Below are 21255 nucleotides of genomic sequence, written 5' to 3' on the forward strand. Positions count from 1 at the left end.
TGCTAAGTCTATCAGAAATTCAAGTCCAAATGTCACATAAATAATCTGATATAAGAGCCTAGAGCTTTGGGTAGAGTTACTGACTGGGGATAGAAATTTGGAATCTATCAGGATTGAGTATTTGAAGCCACAAGATCATATGAGATCACTAAATAATTAGGTGCAAGGAGATAAGAACTTGTAAGGATGAAGCCCAAGGCATGAAGACATTTAGAAGTCAGAGATCAGGAGAAAGCAGAAGGGAAAACTGGAAAGAATTGCCCATAATGAAGAGTGAATAATGTCTTAGAATTTAGAAAAAAAAATGTATTAAAATGGAGGACATTATCAACTACGTTAAGTACTTCTGAAATTTTAAAATTGATGAAATTTAAAAATTTACTATTGGAGGGGTGCCTGGTTGGTTCAGTTGGTTAAGCATCTCTTGATTTACACTCTGGTCATGATCTCAGGGCCTGAGATCCAGCCCCTGCATTGGGCTTCTCACTGAGTGTGGACCTTCCTTAAGATTCTCTCTCCCTCTGCCCCTCCTCTCGCTCTAAAAAAAAATTACCATTGGATCTAGTGATTTGAAGATCATCAGAGACATTAAAAGAACTCTGTCCATGGGGAGGGGGTTAAGCAAAAATCTGGTTGAAATAGTTTCCAGGGAGAAGGTTAGAAACTTTTGGGGAACAATTTTGTCTTAATTGTTATCTTAAAAATAGGAGCAATATCTAGGATGGAATATAGTTTTTAACATTAAGAATATTATAGCATTTGAAGCAGTTGTGAATTATCTTGCAGAAAGGCAAATATTGACAATGGAGCAAGGGGACAATTCTGTGAACAATGACATCGAGCAGACAAAAATGGTACTATTTAATATACAAGTAAAAAGCTTGGCTGATTTCAGTACATTCATTCTTCATCCCTAATAAATCAAGGAAATTCAGAGTAAATGAGTACAGGTATAGCTATGGGTTCCTAGACGGAATGTAAAACATACAGGACAGATGCAAGAAGGTGTATATACATACTGGGGAGTGTAAAGGGACGTTCTTTTCTGATTGCTTCTCTTTCATTAAAATAAGAAGCAGCACAATCAGCTTAGAGTGAGGATGCTGCAGGATTTATGAAAAGATATGGAAGCTATCTAGAAATGCTGGAGAATGAATGGATGAAGGTTATGAAATCAGAATGTCAGGCAGAATTTGAAGTTAGTGATCACGAATTAAAGTCAGAATGGTCATCATAGTCACATGTTTTTTCCTAATCCAAATATTTAAATGGTACAGATGTGGAGTAGATGGAGAGCTAAAAGCCACCAGGGTTGGTGTATTAGCATGTCTTATGAAGAGCAAAATGGTTAGGTGAGAGCAAAAACAAGAGTGGTGGAATCCCACCTGGGTAAGTAGGAAAAAGACACCCAAAGATGACAAAGACAATGAAAAACAGGAGAATCAATGGATTGTTAGCTCAAGATGGGTGAGTGCATTGTTTGGTGTAGATTGTTAGAGGCAGTAAAGAAAAGCAAATAAGTAGTTAACAGATTGGCAGCTGCAGGAGAGATAGTAGTCACTGTTTTGATGATTTTTTTTTCTTATCATTATTACTGTTGATAATGAAAAGGCAGAGAATTTTGGTGACAGTGCAACATCACTGCAGACTTGATCAGCAATCACAGACCCCTGCTAAAGAGGGAAATGGTACAAGTGTTAAATAGGTCATGATGATTTGATCCTTGTGGTTAAATGTGTTTATGGACTATTTCCCTTCACAATTCCTCAATTCAGTTCTCATTTTGTGCAAAAGTGATTGCTGTTGGTAACAGAAAAGAAAACCCTAGGGGAAGAAAATAATCTTTTTTATGCCTATTTAATTCTAAGCTATATATGTTTTAAAGAGGAATAAACCAATACACACAAAACAGCCATTTAAATTAATGAGCCCTGCCAACTATGGTCTAAATACTTGTAACTAAATACACATTCTTTTATTAAAAAAAAACTCAGAAATAATTATCTCAGAAACCTTAAAAATAAATTGCTAATTTCCAACATGGATACAATTTCCTTTTGAATCTTATCATTTAAATTGTAAAATGCTTCCATATTTATACAAATGTATATGCATAATTTTTATGGGAAACTATTTCAAAAGAAGACACATTCTGATATAGCAAATATTTTGTGTGTAATGAGAACACAGAGCACAAACTGATATATAAGGCTGAGTGAAATATAAGAGAATGAATTTATGCAATGCAGGGACAATTAAGCTCACTGTTTTCCTTTCTCTCACAAAAATAATTTAAGTAAACTTAAAAATGGAAACCATATTAATGCAACTGAAAGAATGACATGCACCTGGGATTATATTATGTCTTCAACCATTTTTATGGGACAATTCCATAAACCTTTATTTTATCATTTATAAAATAAGAAAACCCCTTTCTCTCTTTTTTCCCCTCTGAAAGTGCTTACATTTTATAGATAGTTAATCAATATCTTTAGGTATTATTTTGCCACATGTTAAATAAGATTCCAGTAAGAATTTTAAAAATATCTAGTATATAATTTACTCTACACTGACTCTTTACCTTGGGCCAGCCCTTATTCTACTAAGACTACTTATTCCACTAATTCTGAAACATTTTGCTAAAGTAAAAGTTTCAATATTCAAATAATCTCAACAAAGCAAAATTGTATTAGATATATCATATGTACATAAAAGTATACTAAAAGGGTACTGCTAAATGAATTTTGATTAGAATATTCAAAATACCTATGTAATCAGCAATTAGAACAACCCACAGTAATTCCCTACAAGACACCTCCCTCCCCACATACACACTGACACAGTACAGAACCACTGGAATGTTGCAGAATCATCTGTATGTTCTTGAAATTTATATAAATGGAATCATATTATATGCAAACTTCCATGTCTGCCTTTTTTGCCTCTATTTTTTACTCTATTTCTTTGTGTTTCATCCATGTTGTTGTATAATGTAATTTATTTATTCTTTTGATTCATATTTTTTCATTGGATGCATATACCAAATATTATTTATACTATTTTTAAAGGTTTATTTATTTATTTGAGAGAGAGAGCACGAGCATGAGCAGGGGGAAGGGCAGAGGGAAAGGGAGAAGCAGACTCCCTGCTGAGCAGGGAGCCCGATGTGGGGCTGAATCCTGGGACTCCAGGATCATGACCTGAGTGGAAGGCAGACACTTAACGGACTGAGCCACCCAGGCACCCCTACATTTTTGATATTAATGGAGACGGGTTATTTTGAATGGTTTGTTACTATACATTATCATTCACATTTAGATCTGCTATTGTTTTTTTACCTTCTGGTCATCTCATTGCTACGGAAGGAATTTTTGCTGAAGGTTATGGGGATAGCTGAGCACATGACATTCAACAATAAACTGGTAAAATGGACAGGGGGGAAGTTTATTAGTCACATATACTCATAGCATGAGGGAAGAGGAAATGCCACAAAGTTTCATGTGGGGATTTTATTCAGGAGCAGAGTGAGCAGTCAGGGGCTGTGGGAAGTAGGTTTGGTAGTGTCAAGAGGGGGAAGTGACCTGTAGCTTTTGTGAAAGATATCATTAGGCTGTTTGAAAAGTTTTATGGCCTGGTAGCTAACTGGGAACTGCTACTCAGAGATAAACAGAAACTGCCTGGTCCCCTCATAAGGAAGGTCTTGGGGCCAGGACCTTTTCCAAGGGAGCAGAGTGAGTAAGAGAACTTTTGGTTAGGCTACTTGAAGCCCTCCGTTTTCACCAGATGTCAAGGCAACACATCATGTTGGGCTTTAATTTTAGTGCTTACACCACAGTGATCCATCTGGAATTTTTTTCTTTCCATATGGGAAATTAATTGATTTAAACCTTTATTGGAAAAAAATATCTCTTGCACAGCCCTGTCACTTGTTTCATAAGTCAGTCTTATATGTGTATGTCCATTTTGGAATCTGTTCTTTTTCATTACCGCATTTGGTAATTCTTATACTAATCCATGTAACTTTAATCCTTCAAAATAGGTCTTGATATTTTATTAATCCTCCAGTTTTTATTTCCTTATTCAATACTACCTTGATTATACTCAGGCATTTGTATTTACATATAAATTTGATAACTGACTTCCAATTTCAGGCGCTGGGAAACTCGTAAACCTACTGGGATTTTTATTTTGATCATATCTAATTTATAGATTAATTGTGAGAAAATTGACATCTTTATAATATCAACCTTCTAACACATGAATTTGATATATGATCCCTAAATTCTCTTTTATTTTTTTCAATAATATGTGTGTGTGTTTCCTAGAAATTTATCTCATATTTGTTTGTTTGATTTATTCCTTAGTGTTTGCTTTTTTGATGGAAGTGCTTGTGAATATGCTCTTTTTGATTCAGGTGAAATTCACATCACATACAGTTAACCACTTTATGCAATCCAATGGCATTTAGTACATTCTAATGTTGCACAAGCACTAACTCTGCTTCATTTCAAAATGTTTTCATCATATTTATATAAATTCTCTCAGATCCTTCATCCCCCCCATCCTCTGACAATCACTAACCTGCTTTCTGTCTCTAGATTTGCATATTGTGGACATTTCATATAAAAGGAATCATACAATTGGTAACATTTGTGTCTAGTTTCTTTCAATTAGCATAATGTTTTCAAAGTGTATCCAAATTGTAGCATATATCAATATCTTATTCTTTCTATGGCTGAATAATATCTGTTTGTATGTATATACCACACATCATTTATTCATTTTACACATTAATGAACTTTTGGAATCTTTCTAACTTTTGGTTATTATGAATATTGTCACTACAAACAAACATATGCAAGTTTCTGTGTGTACACATGTTTTCGATTTTCTTGAATATATACATAGGAGTGGAATTGTTGGGTCATATGACAATTCTACATTTAACTTTCTGTGGAACTGCCAAACTATTTTTCACTCGAGATGCACCATTTTACATTTCCTCCAGCAATGTACAAAAGTTCCAACTTCTGTGCATTGTACCAACATTATTTATTTTCCTATTATTTTTTATTCCTTATATATGTTCAGTGACATCTCATTGTTATTTTTATTTGCACTTACTTAACGATCAATGATGTCAGACAACTTTTCCTGTTTTAGTTGGCTATGTGTATATCTTCTTTGGAGAAATATTAATTAAAGAAGCCCTTTGCTCATTTTTTAACATTGTTGTTTGTCATATCATTGAGATCATTGAGTTGTTAGACTTTTTTTATATATATATATTCTGGATATTATACCCTACCAGATATGTTATTTGCACATATTTTCTCCTATTTCCTAGTTTCTCTTTCCATTTTATGGAAATGTCCCTTGATGCATGATTTTTTTTAAATTTGATAAAGTCCAATTGACTTTATTTTTTTTTTCCTTGCTAAAACTTTTGGTGTCAGATCTAAGAATCTTTTGTTAAATGTGAGATTCTGAAGATTTACTTCCATGATTTCTTTAAATAATTCTATGGTTTTAGCTCTTACATTTAAATTTTTGCTAATGGGTTATTCAAGAGCTTGACCTAACTGACCATGTTTGACACCTGTAGGGGAAGGACTAAACACTTTAAGCCCCTGTTCCAACTCAAACGTGTGAGGCCTTGGTAGTCCATGGTTGTCTGATAGTTCCAGAGCACATAACTGGAGACCCAGATTTCCCCCTCAACGCCTCCCTCACTGAATAGTTATGGGATCCAGCAATGGCTAGGTGTCAAGCCTAGATTTAAATTTTTGGCTTATTCTAAGTTATTTTTTATATGGACTGAAGTAGGGTGTCCAACTTCATTTTTTTACATGTTGTTATCGAGTTGTTATGGCTCCATTTGTTGAAGAGGTTATTCTTTTGCCCACTGAATAGTCTTGGCACACTTATCAGCAATCAATTGGCCATAAACATTTGAGTTTATTTCTGGATTCTTAATTCTACTTTATCTCTCTGTATGTTGCTCCCTATACCAGTACGAGACTGTTTAGATTACTGTAGCTTTAAAGTAAGTTTTGAAATTAAGAATCATGAGTCTTCCACCTTTATTTTCTTTTTCAATAATATTTTGGCTATTCAGTTCCCTTTGCAATTCTTTATGAATTTGAGGATTGTCTTTTCCATTTCTTTAAAAAAAAGATAGTAGGAAATTTTAGAAGGATTGCTTTAAATATGTCAATTGTTTTTGTGGTATTTTTATTTTAACAATGATAAGTTTATCTATTAATGAACATGGGATATCATTTGATTTACTTAGGTCTTTAATTTATTACAGAAATATTTTTTTAGTTTTCAGTATGTCTTTCACTTCCTTGGTTAAATTTATTCCTAGATTTTTTTTGGATGCTATTGTAAATGGAGTTATTTAATTAATATTAATATTAATATTAATATTAATTAAAATGTCTTTCAGCACATTAAATGTTTTATCCCACTGTTTTCTATTCTCCATGATTTCCAAGGGAAATCACTTGTTAATTTTTTTCAAGACATTTGTATATAACAAATCATTTGTCTCCAGTTGACTTCAAAAATTTTGTTTTGTGTTTGGCTTTGAACAGTTTGATTATAATGAGTTTTGGTGTGAGTCTTTTTGGATTTCCATACCTACAGTTTGTTGAACATCTTGGATGTGTAGATTCGTGTCTTTCATCAATTTGGAACATTTTGGTCATTACTTTTTCACTTTTTCTTCAAGGACTCTCAGAATGCACATTCTGATATGCTTTATGGAGCTCTATAGGCCTCATAGTTTCTGTTCATTTTTCTTAATTCTCTTTATTTCTGTTCCTCAGACTGGTGATTTCAATTTGCCTTATCTTCAAGAATCAACTGATTCTTTTTTTCTGCCTGCTCAAACCTTTATTGAACCCCTGTAGTGAATTTTATATGCAAAATTATACTTTTTGTCTCCAGAGTTTGTGTTTGATTCCCTTTTATAATTTCTGTCTTTTATTAAAATTCCTTACTTGTTTAAACATTATCCTCCTGATTATGTTTTTTCTTATTATGTCCTTCAGCTTTGAGCATATATAACACATTTAAAGATGTACTTATTTATTTGAGAGGGAGTAAGAGAGAGAGAGAGTGGGGGGAGGAGCAGAGGAAGAGGGAGAAAGAGAATCTCAAGCAGACTCCATGCTAAGTGCAGAGCGTGACATGGGGCTTGATCTCATGACCCATGAGATGATGTCTTGAGCAGAAATCAAGAGTCTGACACAACCAACTGAGGTACTCAGGGACCCCTATATAACACGTTTAAAACATTTTTTCTAATTTGTTTGGCTTATCTCAAAAATAGTTTCTATCAATTCTCCTTTTTCTAAAATCCTCCCCAAGGATTACTGTTTTTGATTCTTTTTTTGTTTAATTTTTATTTATTTATTTGAAAGAGAGAAAGAGAATGCACAAGCAGGGGAAGGAGCAGAGAAAAAGGGAGAAGCAGACTCCCCACTGAGCAGGAAGCTGGACATGGGGCTCAATCCCAGGACCCGGAGATCATGACCTGAGTGGAAGGCAGACCCTTAACCAACTGAGCCACCTAGGTGGCCCACTGTTGTTGATTCCTGAGAACTGCAGTCATCCATTTGTTTAGTGATTTTACTAAACTATTTTTGTCATGACTATAATCCTTATATGTGGTCACTGAAGTCTGTGTTCTGTTACCTTCATACTCAGATAGTAACCTGACAGAGATTTCCTGGAATGCTAGATTCAGTAATAAAAGAAAATGAAAGTAAATACAGTTGTTTGTCTTTTTAAATTCTTTCAACAAAACTCATGCCAAGGAAGAAACTTCAGCCTAACTAGCTTAAAACAATGGTCAACATCTGGAAAGATCCCTCAGTGAACCACCAGGCTGATCAAAGCATACAACCTCTATTTTTGGAGGACAAGGTCTTTATTACCCATCTTTTCACCAGGAATCTGCATAAGGAATGTGAGATATCACATAGTTTCTATATGAAATGTTAAAATTCATAAAAATGTACCTGCATATTTCTTCTTCAATCTGACCCTTTGATGCTGTAGATGTTAACTAGACTCCAAAGTTTTAAATAATAGATTCTCACAGTTCTTGCCAGCTTGGTAGTTGTTTCAGAGAACTGCCTGATTCCTGGAACTTTGTACTTTGCCATCTTTTACAACATCAATTTTGTGTATAATTTTTCATACTTTCATTTTCTATTTTTTGGCACAAAGAAATATAATTTTTAAATTTTTATATCCAGTAACCATTCTAAATTAACTTATTGGTTGTAAAAGTTTGTCTAAAATCTCTTCACTCTCATATTATTTTTCTTTAGAACCATAAATTGTATAGTTTTCAACTGAGGTATAATTTGCACACAGTGAAATGCAGAGATTTTTAAAAAACTTATTTTTTTAATAAATAATATATTTGCATTATCAGAACTCTAGTCAAGTTATAAAATACTTCTTTACTTCAGCAGATTCCATCTCTTTCCCCACTTCAGGAAAAAAACATCATTCTTATTTTTATCATCATAGTTTAGTTGTACTTGAACTTTATAAAAATGAAACACAGAGTTCATAGTCTTTGAATTCTTTACTCAACCTATAGGTGTTTTTTGTTTGTGAGATTTATCCATGTGGCTGAATATAACAGAAGTTCACCCTCTTTTACTGATTAGTAATATTGCATTGTATAACTTCAGCAGAAATTATTTATCCATGCACTTCTGGTAAATAACTCTAATTTTGATATGCTATTTATTTAGATACTATAAATATTCCAGTCTGTATGTGTGTGTGTGTTCTTATATGTAGATTGCCTATTTAGTCATTTTATTTTTTTAAAGATTTTATTTTAGAGAGAGAGAGGGAGAAATAGTGGGTATGCACAAGCAGGGGGAGGGAGAGGGACAAGCAGACTCCCACTGAGCGCAAAGCCTGATATGAGGCTCTATCCTACAACCCTGAGATCATGCCTGAGCCAAATCAAGAATTGGATGATCAATTGACTGAGCTACCCAGGAGCCCCTTATAGAATCAATCTTCTGGTAACAAAAGCTTTTAATTTTTATATAGTCTAACTTACAATTTATTTTAATTGTAATTAAATGCTTTTTATGTCCTATTTAAGAAATTATCACCTAATTCAAAGTCAAAAATATTTTCTTAGATTTTTGAGAAGCCATACTTTAGATTTCATGTCTGATATCCATACAAAATTATATTTTGTATCTAGTATGAAATCAAGGTTAACTTTTCAATATATGGATATCCAGTTTTTCCAGCACCATTTCTGAAATAGTTATCTTTCTTCTTTAAATTATTCTACTACTTGTCAAATGAAAATTCATTTGACAACATATGTATTGGTCTATTTCTGGACTTCTTAATCTGTCCATAATTCTAAAAAGTTCGGAATTTTTAGTAATCTAATTATCTGGCCAGAAGACAGTAATTACTATGTTAACACATTAAGGAATTCACTGTGAAGCAGTTACGGCAACTTTGAGCTCTGTGATGGCTGCCCTCTGTAGACCAGGGTTGATGGTAGAGATGCTTCAGTAAAACTGGAATTCCTGATATGAAATGGAATTATAAATGGCAGAATAACCAAAACTAGGTAGTACTTTTGTATTTAAAAAAAAAAAAAGTAAGACTGACAGAAGTAGCATTACAAGGCAGCAATGGTAGAGGATCAATCATGATATCTTGACCTAAAAATTTCGGAATTTTTAGTAATCAATCATAATGAGATGGATTGGTAGTTTGAGTATTGAATTACATAAAATTACTGGGTTGCAACCAGGCAAATTAAAATCTGGTGAACCAAAAGCTAGCATCAGTTGCCACAATGGAAAAATAAAAATTTCTCTCTCAATTTCCAGATCTAAATTAGTTTTGGGAACCCAGTGGATAAAGGAGACTCTAAGTAATTTTCAGGAAGGAAATTTCAATATCAAATTATATGATAAATATTCCCTCGATTCTTACCCAAAGGGATTTGCCATTTTCAAAAATACCTGAACAGTGGAAAAATGAGATATCCGGACTGTTTGAAGGCTGTTTGAAGGAACTGATCTGACACTGAATCCAGGGTATGCAAATACCCTCACCACTGAAGGAGATCTAGTGGAGACTAGGTGATGATGGAGCCCTGGTCATCTTTAATGGAGTCCATCTCATAATTGGTCCAGTGTTATTAACTAATCCCTACATGCATAACTGAGATAGCTATACTTAACAGCTGATGCAGTCTTCACATTGTAAATGGGCACAATATATGCATATTACTGTGTCTCACGTTATCTTCTACCACAGAGACACATTCAACAATAAGCTAGGATGACTTAAGCTTTACTTGCAGAGGCATTCACTTCAACACATTGCCAGTCACATGACTAAACAAAGAGCCAATCCACCTCCTGCTGCTGAGGATCCTTTGTTTTAGACCACTTGGTTGAATCCAATAACTGACCAAAGTTATTTGGCCATTTACTTTTTATTCCACCCAAACTTACATTTTAAATTCAGTAAAGAGTGAGTCTGTGAAAACCTAGATTCCTAAGCTCAACCCCAATAAAAACAGAACTCTAGGACCTTGAGTACTTTCTCTACCAATGTACCTTGCTATGTGGCCCCAGGTGTGCTGTAAAGCATAGGATCTATAAGGAATAAATCTGTATTTTTTTCAAAGTTTCCTGAAGGTTACTGCCAAAGGATATCTTGCAATCATAATACGAACCACAGGGCTGGTCCAAACATAACATTGGTTATTGATAGGCTAAAAACAGGACAAAATAAATCATTACTAGCCAGAATACCAATTAGCCAGAACACCAATACCAAGAGTCAACATTTTTAAAAAAGATTTTATTTATTTATTTGTCAGAGAGAGAGAGAGAGAGCACAAGCCGGGGAAGAGGCAGGCAGAGGGAGAAGCAGGTTCCCTGCTGAGCAAGGAGCCTTATGCAGAACTCGATCCCAAGACCCTGGAATCATGACCTGGGCCAAAGGCAGACAATTAACTGACTGAGCCACCCAGGCATCCCAATAATCAACATTTTGAGTGTAGATGTCAATCATTCCCCAAATCCTATTTTAATGGAGGAAGAGTAAGTTAAATTTTAAATGATTACTGATTTATTCATTCATTTATTCATATTTTTGAATATAAAACCAATTTGTAATCTTGTGATATACTCAGGTCATGATGCATTATTCTTTCACTTAAACTTAGCATCTTCTTGAGAGGAGTTCCAATTACATTGCTATCTGAGTAAGATATTTCATTTGGTCGATTGGATTGTGTTCACCAGCTAAGTTACCCTAATCCTCAGAGTCTGGGACAAGGTGTTACATGCAAGTGGTTTATTTTTTAAGTGATCCAAAGAAACAGAAGCAGGGAACTGGGTGCCATTAAATGGTGACAGAAGTAAGGCAGGTTTCCACCAGGCAAGGTATTGGTCAACCACAAAATGTACAAAATACTTAAGACAGGAGACATATTAGAATGAGCTATAGTTCCACGGGTGTGGCAGAAGCTACAACAGATCCAAGTCAGGCATTGATTTTCATCATCTTTCTTCACCTTCCAGCCTATATTTCCCTCAAAGTCAACCTTCAACAGATCTAGTACCCCAAGTCTTATCCCCAAGGGATTGTGAGTCATTATTTGTTTTACCATTTTCAGTCTGCATTTGCTGAACTTGTCTGTTTACAGTAATCACTAGGCATGAAACTGCAAGAGATTAATCCCTTAAGTTTTTTATCTACTCTTCACTGTTTCTATTTTATAGCAATCTTACCTCCTTAGGTTATTTAGAATCAATTACTCCATCCATATCTTAACTTTTGTCTTTGCTTTTTAGTCTACTGACAAATCACATAGCTCAAATGGCTGTATGATAGTCATAGCTTTAGGTTCAGTAAAACTCCTATTCTGTGCCCTCTGAAAGATGACCTCCTCTAGGAAAAATTACTTCCAATTTGGTATAACCTAAATTGTCAGTACAGGATGCATAATTCTGCAGTAATTGTGGGAAGGATGGTGTAAAGTTTGCACCCTTTGTTTGCCAGACCCATGTATTTTTATTATTTTAGACACAGTTCCATATATAAGTTGTTGGTACACTGCAAACATCTATAAGGACAAAACCCAATGTCAAGGGTTACACCAAATGAGTGCTTTAGGCTATTTTTAGTAGAACATTCTAATAGAATGAGTCTAGTCATTTTCATGACATAGTATATAAGAGGACAAGTGGTCCCTGTGGCCATGTACCTATACTTGCTCTGCCCGTGCTAGTGAACAGTTTCTTGGGCTGGGATGATTTCATTCAGGGTTTCATGTTATATTGGACAGCCTATAAGCCTTTGAGTGTTTGTACCAGCAGACACACTGCAAACAGGATAGACAAATCCACATTAAGAATAGATGTCAATTCTGATACACAAAAAGTACTAACCCCTCAAAATGTCTGGCTGGATTCCTAAGAGAACAATGAAATAATGAGTACTCGGTTTTGGTCCCTGCTTTGGCACACTGAGCTATCAGCAAACACAATAGGTGTATTAACCTTAGTGAAAAGGAGATTACCTTTGGGAACAGTGCTTCAGGTTGAGAAACACAACACTAGAGGGTCTATTGGCCTTATGAATGGATAATTATCACTAGGTGAACTATACCATCAATAAGTAATCACATCATATTGAAGAGTTTATGAGGACTAAGTCATTTATGTGATTAAATTTTATTTTCAGATGTATTAAATAGGGTATTGCCATTACAAATGAAAGAATCTAAGTTAGTTTTCACTAAAAGAGCAAAAGAAAAAATCTGTTATTAAGGCTATGCTGTTAGAATATATATATATATATATAAACTTATATATAAATAAATATATATATTATATATATAAAAGTTTCTTCCTTACATGAACTAAAGAAAAAGGGTCCAGTGAGAGTATTATATGAAAATGTTGAAAGAAATCCATATTCTTAAAAGTATTTTTCATAGAACCTGGACACAAAATACGATGGAAAAGATGATTCTGTTCCAGACATTTAGAGACCATTAACCTTTAGGATGTATACACAATGTTGAGAGACTGATCAAAGCAAACACAGGTAAGTTATTGAGCAGATGTCCATGGACAGATGGTGTAAAGAGGAGGTGGTTCTTGGGCGCCTGGGTGGCTCAGTTGGTTAAGCGACTGCCTTCGGCTCAGGTCATGATTCCGGAGTCCTGGAATCGAGTCCCACATCGGGCTCCCTGCTCAGCAGGGAGTCTGCTTCTCCCTCTGATCCTCTTCCTTCTCGTGCTCTCTATCTCTCATTCTCTCTCTCTCAAATAAATAAATAAAATCTTTAAAAAAAAGAGGAGGTGGTTCTAAATAGGAAGGAAATTGAAAAATTCTTTTACACTATATCATGCCCTTCGTGTCAAATAAAATACCTTCATGTGTTGACAAAGGGTGACTTTGATGAATTCTGTTGTAGTTTATATGGTGCTACCTAAGTCTGTCAATCAGCTAATACTCATCAACTATCAGCAAAATTGGAGTTTCTGCACTCTATTGACCCTTCTTTTCCAAATATAGTGTTTTATTTGTATCATTGATGATTCCTGTTTCTGTTAAGGGCAATTTGCTAAGCCTGAGAAAAATGATAGATTGTGTTTATCTCTCTTCATGTATCTCAAAATCAATCCTTAATTTCTGTACTCTTATTTTTTATCCCCTTTGAAAAGAGCAACTCCAATATATATTTCCAAAGTGTGTGAGCTATAAACTAATTCATGCAGGGATTCCCTATTAAGTGTCTACTATGTGCTAGACACTTTGTTTGATATCAGTGAACAAAACAAAGAAGCACTACTTTAGATTTTATAATATGCAAAAAGTGACACAAGTATAAGAAAAAATATTTAGAAAAAATAGAGCAGGGAAAAGGATATCTGGAATTTTGAATTTTAGATAGTTGAATTGAAACAGAGTTTCAATTTTAGATAGTTAAATCAGTATTGGAGTAGCAACACAAAAATAAAAAAAAAGTTCCATAGTTAAATATATTTGAAAAGAACTGCTATCATATGTTTTTGTCAGAGATGCAAAATGTCATTAGTGAAATTACACATTAAAATCAAATTGTTCACAAACATATTTGACACTTCTAAGCACTTTTCTATTCCTGTGCATGTGATAAAAATTATTCATTACCTTATCAGCTTTCCCCATACTTTCTGGCTCTCCATGGTCCTTTCCAGCTACACTTCTCACTGTTTCCTAAAGATAGTACAGTATTAGTCTGGTTCCACAATTATTGTGGATGATAAGTGAAACACATAGAGAGAAGTTACATACAACGTGAGTGCAAGAGAAATGTTAGGTCCCTCCTACAGTGGAAATGAAGAAGAGGAAGGAATGTGAGTGGCAATTAACAGTCAAAGTGAATTTACCAAGAATCCCTGGGACTTGGCGATGTGTTTAGTTGAGCAGTTCTTAATTTAAAGAGTATATAAGGGCTCTTATATACTTATATACTTATATACTTATATAAGGGCCTGGGTGGCTCAGTTGGTTAAGCAACTGCCTTCGGCTCAGGTCATGATCCTGGAGTCCCAGGATCGAGTCCCACCTTGGACTACCTGCTCAGCAGGGAGTCTGCTTCTCCCTCTGACCCTCCCCCCTCTCATGCTCTCTCTCTTTCTCTCAAATAAATAAATAAAATCTTTAAAAAAAAAGCATATAAGAACAGTCATTGCAGGAGTAGTTAAAATGGCCTGAAACCTTCAGCACACAATAAAAGAAATTTGACAGAATTCTTCTCAAATTTTACAGTAATCAGAGTTTTCTCTTTTCTTCCTTTTTTTTAAGAGCAGTTTTAGGTTCACAGTAAAATTGGGGGAAGGTACAGAAATTTCTCATGTACCACCTATCCCCACACATGGATACCCTGCACTATTATCAACATCCCCCACCGAAGTGGTACATTTTTACAATGAATCTACATGGACACTTTTATCATGGACACTTTTAACACCCAAAGTCCACAGTTTACATTAGGAATCACTCTTGGTATAGTGTATGGGTTTGGGCAAATATAAAAGGGCATGTATCGATTACTATAGTATTGTACAGAATAATTCTACTAACCTAAAAAACCCTCTGTACTCTGCTCATTCATGTCTCCCTCCCTCCTAACCTTGGAAACCACCGATCATTTTACTGTCCCCATAGTTTTGTCTTTCCCAGGTTTATAGTTGGAATCACGCAACATGCATGCTTTTCAGGCCAGTTTATTTCACCTAGTGGTAGGCATTTAAGGTTTTCCTATATCTTGGTAGCTCATCTGTTTTTGACACTGAATAATATTCTGTTGTCCGGATGTACCAAAGTTCATTTATGTATTCACTTACTGAAAAACACCTTAGTTGCTTCCAAGTTTTGGCAGTTTTGAAAAAAAAAAAAGCTACTATAAACTTTTGTTGGCAGGTTTTGGTGTGGACCTAAGTTTCCAACTCATGTGAGTAAAATCAGAGTGTGATTGCTGGATCTTATATAGTAAGAGTTCATTTAATTTTGTGAAGAATCGCCATACTGTCTTCTAAAGTGGCTGTACCATTTTGCACTTCCAACAACAATGGGTGAGAACCAAATGGGTTCTGGATTTGGACCATTCTATTAGGTGTACAGTGAGATCTCTTTCTTTTAAAATACATTTCCCTGATGACATACAGTATGGAACAGGTTTGCATGTGCTTATTTACCATTTTTATACCTTCTTTGGTGAGGTGTATATTAAAGTTTTTGTCCCATTTCTTAATAAGTTTGTTTACTTTCTTGTTAATGAGTTTTAAGAGTTCTTTGTATATTTTGGGTGACGGTTTGTTTTTTTAATCAAGTATGTCGTTTGCAAATATTTTTTTCCTAGTCTGTGGTTTGTACTCTCATTCTCTTGAGTGTCTTTCACAGAGTAAATTTTTTTTATTTTAATGGAGTCTAGTTTACCAATTATTTCTTTCATGGGGTGTGCCTTTGATGTTGTATCTAAAAAGTCATCGCCAAACCCAGTCAGCTGGATGTTCTGTTATCTTCTAGATGTTTTATAGATGGCGTTTTACATTTAGGTCTCTGATCCATTTTGAGTTAATCTTTGTGAAGGCTGTAAAGTCTGTGTCTAACTTCATTTTTTTTAAGATTTTATTTATTTACTTATTTATTTGACAGAGAGAGACAAAACAAGAGAGGAAATATAAGCAGGGAAAGTGGGAGAGGGAGAAGCAGACTTCCCGTGGAACAGGGAGCCTGTTGTGGGGTTTGGTCCCAGGACCCCAAGATCATGACCTGTGTGGAAGGCAGATGCTTAATGACTGATCTACCCAGGCATCCCTAACTTCATTTTTTAAATGTGATGTTCAGTTGTTCAACACCATTTGTTGAAAAAACTTATTTTTGTCTATTACACTGCCTTGATCCTTTGTCAAAGATTAGTTGACTATATTTATCTGGGTCCATTTCTGGATTCTCTACTCTGTCGCATTGATCTGTTTATCTGTCTTGACCTCAATACTGCACAGTCTTGAATAGTGTAGCTTTATAGTAATTCTTTAATTCAGGTAGTGTCGGTCCTCCAGTTTTGTTCTTCTCCTTCAATACTGAGTTGACCATTCTGGGTTTTTTGCCCCTCCATATAAACTTTGGGATTTGTTTGTGAATCAGATCAGCTTCACCTTGCTACATAAAGTTTAGAATCCTTGAAAAGTTGCTTTGTGAATATTGGCCACATAACAACTTGCTGGTATTTTGTATAGGATTACTTTGCAGCTATAGATCAAAGATCTCTTCATTTATTTAGTCCTTTTTTGATTTCATTCATCGAAGTTTTATAATTTTCCTCATATAGATTTTTAATTTAATCTGATAAATTTTGGGGGGGTTTCCAAAATTTTAGGTTTCATTTAATATTTAAAAATTCAATATAATTCACCACACTCACAGATTACAAGAAAAACTCCTATGAGCTATCTAAACAGATGCATAAAAATAGTTTGGGAAAATCATGATAAACCAAATAAATATAAATTCTATCCTTTAGCAAGAAAGGAATAGAAGGCTATTTCCTCAGTCCAGTGAACAGCATCTATGAAAACACCACAGTAAATATTACATTTATTGATGGAACTCTGTAAGAATTACCCTATCTCTGGAATCCAGGGTTGGGGAAATGGAAGAGCAAGACTCCATCATATTTATTATTGTGACCATCATAATCTAATAAAGGAGTATCTGGTTTTAAAACATGGATAATAAGACTACTTGCTTCTATTTGTCTTCTCCAAATAAAAAAATATCCATACACTTTCCAAAAGGGTTCTAACAGTTCACAGTGACCAATATATAAACATTATTTCTATAACAACCTTCCTAAGCATACAGTATTATTATTCATTTTTTTAAATTTTTTATTGTTATGTTAATCACCATACATTACATCATTACTTTTTGATGTAGTGTTCCATGATTCATTGTTTGTGAATAACACCCAGTGCCCCACTCAGAAGGTACCCTATTTAATACCCATCACCAGGCTAAACCATCCCCCCACCCCCTTCCCCTCTAGAACTGTCAGTATGTTTTTCAGAGTCCTTCGCCTCTCATGGTTTGTCTCCCCCTCCGACTTACTCCCATTAATTCTTCCCTTCCCGCTATCTTCTTCTTCTTTTTTTTTTTCTTAACATATATTGCATTATTTGTTGCAGAAGTACAGATCTGTGATTCAACAGTCTTGCACAATTAACAGTGCTCACCATAGCACATACCCTCCCCAAAGTCTATCACCCAGCCACCCCATCCCTTCCACCCCCCCACCACTCCAGCAACACTCAGTTTGTTTCCTGAGATTAAGAATTCCTCATATCAGTGAGGTCATATGATACATGTCTTTCTCTGATTGACTTATTTCACTCAGCATAACACCCTCCAGTTCCATCCACGTCGTTGCAAATAGCAAGATCTCATTCCTTTTGAGGGCTGCATAAAATTCCATTGTGTATATGTACCGCATCTTCTTTAGCCATTCATCTGTTGATGGACATCTTGGCTCTTTCCACAGTTTGGCTATTGTGCACATTGCTGCTATAAATGTTGGGGTGCATGTACCCCTTCGGATCCCTAGATTTGTATCTTTGGGGTAAATACCCAGTAGTGCAATAGCTGGATCATATGGTAGCTCTATTTTCAACTGTTTGAGGAAACTCCATACTGTTTTCCAGAGTGGTTGCACCAGCTTGCATTCCCACCAACAGTGTAGGAGGGTTCCCCTTTCTCTGCATCCCCACCAACGTCTGTCGTTTCCTGACTTGTTAATTTTAGCATTCTGACTGGTGTGAGGTGGTATCTCAGTGAGGTTTTGATTTGAATTTCCCTGATGCCGAGCGATGTTGAGCAATTTTTCATGTGTCTGTTAGCCATTTGGAAGTCTTCTTTGGAAAAATGTCTGTTCATGTCTTCTGCCCATTTCTTGATTGGATTATTTGTTCTTTGGGGGTTGAGTTGGATAAGTTCTTTATAGATTGTGGACACTAGCCCTTTATCTGATATGTCATTTGCAAATATTTTCTCCCATTCGGTTGGTTGTCTTTTGGTTTTGTGGACTGTTTCTTTTGCTGTGCAAAAGCTTTTTATCTTGATGAAATCCCAATAGTTCATTTTTGCCCTTGCTTCCCTTGCCTTTGGCGATGTTTCTAGGAAGAAGTTGCTCTGGCTGAGGTCAAGGAGGTTGCTACCTGTGTTCTCCTTTAGGATTTTGATGGACTCCTGTCTCACGTTTAGGTCTTTCAACCACTTAGAGTCTATTTTTGTGTGGGGTGTAAGGAAATGGTCCAGTTTCATTCTTCTGCATGTGGCTGTCCAATTTTCGCAAAACCATTTTTTGAAGAGACTGTCTTTTTTCCATTGGACATTCTTTCCTGCTTTGTCAAAGATGAGTTGACCATAGAGTTGAGGGTCGATTTCTGGGCTCTTGATTCTGTTCCATTGATCTAGGTGTCTGTTTTTGTGCCAGTACCATACTGTCTTGATGATGACAGCTTTGTAATAGAGCTGGAAGTCTGGAATTGTGATGACGCCAGCTTTGCTTCTCTTTTCAACATTCCTCTGGCTATTCGGGGTCTCTTCTGGTTCCATACAAATTTTAGCATTATTTGTTCCATTTCTTTGAAAAAAGTGGGTGGTATTTTGATGGGGATGGCATTGAATGTGTAGATTGCTCTAGGTAGCATTGACATCTTCACAATGTTTGTTCTTCCAATCCATGAGCATGGAACGTTTTTCCATTTCTTTGTGTCTTCTTCAATTTCTTTCATGAATATTTTATAGTTTTCTGAGTACAGAATCTTTGCCTCTTTGGTTACATTAATTCCTAGGTATCTTATGGTTTTGGGTGCAATTGTAAATGGGATCGACTCCTTGATTTGTCTCTCTTCTGTCTCGTTGTTGGTGTGTAGGAATGCCACTGATTTCTGTGCATTGATTTTATATCCTGCTACTTTACTGAATTCCTGTATGAGTTCTAGCAGTTTTGGGGTGAAGTCTTTTGGGTTTTCCACATACAGTATCATATCATCTGAAAGAATGAGAGTTTGACTTCCTCTTTGCCGATTTGGATGCCTTTGATTTCTTTTTGTTGTCTGATTGCTATGGCTAGGACTTCTAATACTATGTTGAATAGCAGTGGTGACAGTGGAAATCCTGCCGCATTCCTGACCTTAGGGGGAAAGGTCTCAGCTTTTCCCCATTGAGAAAGACATTCGCTATAGGTTTTTCATAGATGGCTTTTATGATACTGAGGTTTGTACCCTCTATCCCTGTACTCTGAAGAGTTTTGATCAAGAAAGGATGCTGTATTTTGTCAAATGCTTTTTCTGCATCTATTGAGAGGATCATATGATTCTTGTTCTTTCTTTTGTTAATGTATTGTATCACGTTGATAGATTTGCGGATGTAGAACCAACCTTGCAGCCCCAGGATAAATCCCACTTGGTCATGGTGAATAATCTTTTAATGTACTGTTGGATCCTATTGGCTAGTATTTTGGTGAGAATTTTTACATCCATGTTCATCAAGGATATGGTCTGTAATTCTCCTTTTTGATGGGGTCTTTGTTTGGTTTGGGGATCAAGGTAATGCTGGCCTCATAAAATGATTTTGGAAGTTTTCCTTCCATTTCTATTTTTTGGAACGGTTTCAGGAGAATAGATATTAATTCTTCTTTAAATGTTGGTAGAATTCCCCTGGGAAGCCATCTGGCCATGGGCTTTTGTTTGTTGGGAGATTTTTGATGACTGCTTCAATTTCCTTAGTGGTTATAGGTCTGTTCAGGTTCTCTATTTCTTCCTGGTTCAATTTTGGTAGTTGATACATCTCTAGGAATGCATCCATTTCTTCCAGGTTATCTAAATTGCTGGCATACAGTTGCTCCTAATATGTTCTTATAATTGTTTGTATTTCTTTGGTCTTGGTTGTGACCTCTCCTCTTTCATTCATGATTTTGTTGATTTGGGTTCTTTCTCTTTTCTTTTTGATAAGTCTGGCCAGGGGGTTATCAAACTTGTTAATTCTTTCAAAGAACCAGCTCCTAGTTTTGTTGATCTGTTCTACTGTTCTTTTGGTTTCTAGTTCATTGATTTCTGCTCTGATCTTTATTATTTCTCTTCTTCTGCTGAGTTTAGGCTTTATCTGCTCTTTTTTCTCTAGCTCCTTTAGGTGTAGGGTTAGTTTGTGTATTTGAGACCTTTCTTGTTTCTTGAGAAAGGCTTTTATTGCTATATACTTTCCTCTCAGGACTGCCTTTACTGTATCCCAAAGATTTTGAACAGTTGTTCTTTCATTTTCATTGGTTTCCATGAATTTTTTTAATTCTTCTTTAATTTCCTGGTTGACCCATTCATTCTTTCATAGGATGCTCTTTAGTCTCCATGTATTTGAGTTCTTTCCAACTTTCCTATTGTGATTGAGTTCTAGTTTCAAGGCATTGTGGTCTGAAATTATGCAGGGAATAATCCCAATCTTTTGGTAGTGGTTGAGACCTGATTTGTGACCTAGGATGTGATCTATTCTGGAGAAATTTCCATGGGCACTAGAGATGAATGTGTATTCCGTTGCTTTGGAATGGAATGTTCTGAATATGTGGTGAAGTCCATTTGGTCCAGTGTGTCATTTAAAGTCTTTTTAAAGTCTTTAT

This window comes from Callorhinus ursinus, unplaced genomic scaffold (assembly GCF_003265705.2).
Source record: "Callorhinus ursinus isolate GAN/ISIS: 27379988/994484 unplaced genomic scaffold, GSC_fseal_2.0 scaffold2, whole genome shotgun sequence".
Taxonomy (NCBI): domain Eukaryota; kingdom Metazoa; phylum Chordata; class Mammalia; order Carnivora; family Otariidae; genus Callorhinus; species Callorhinus ursinus.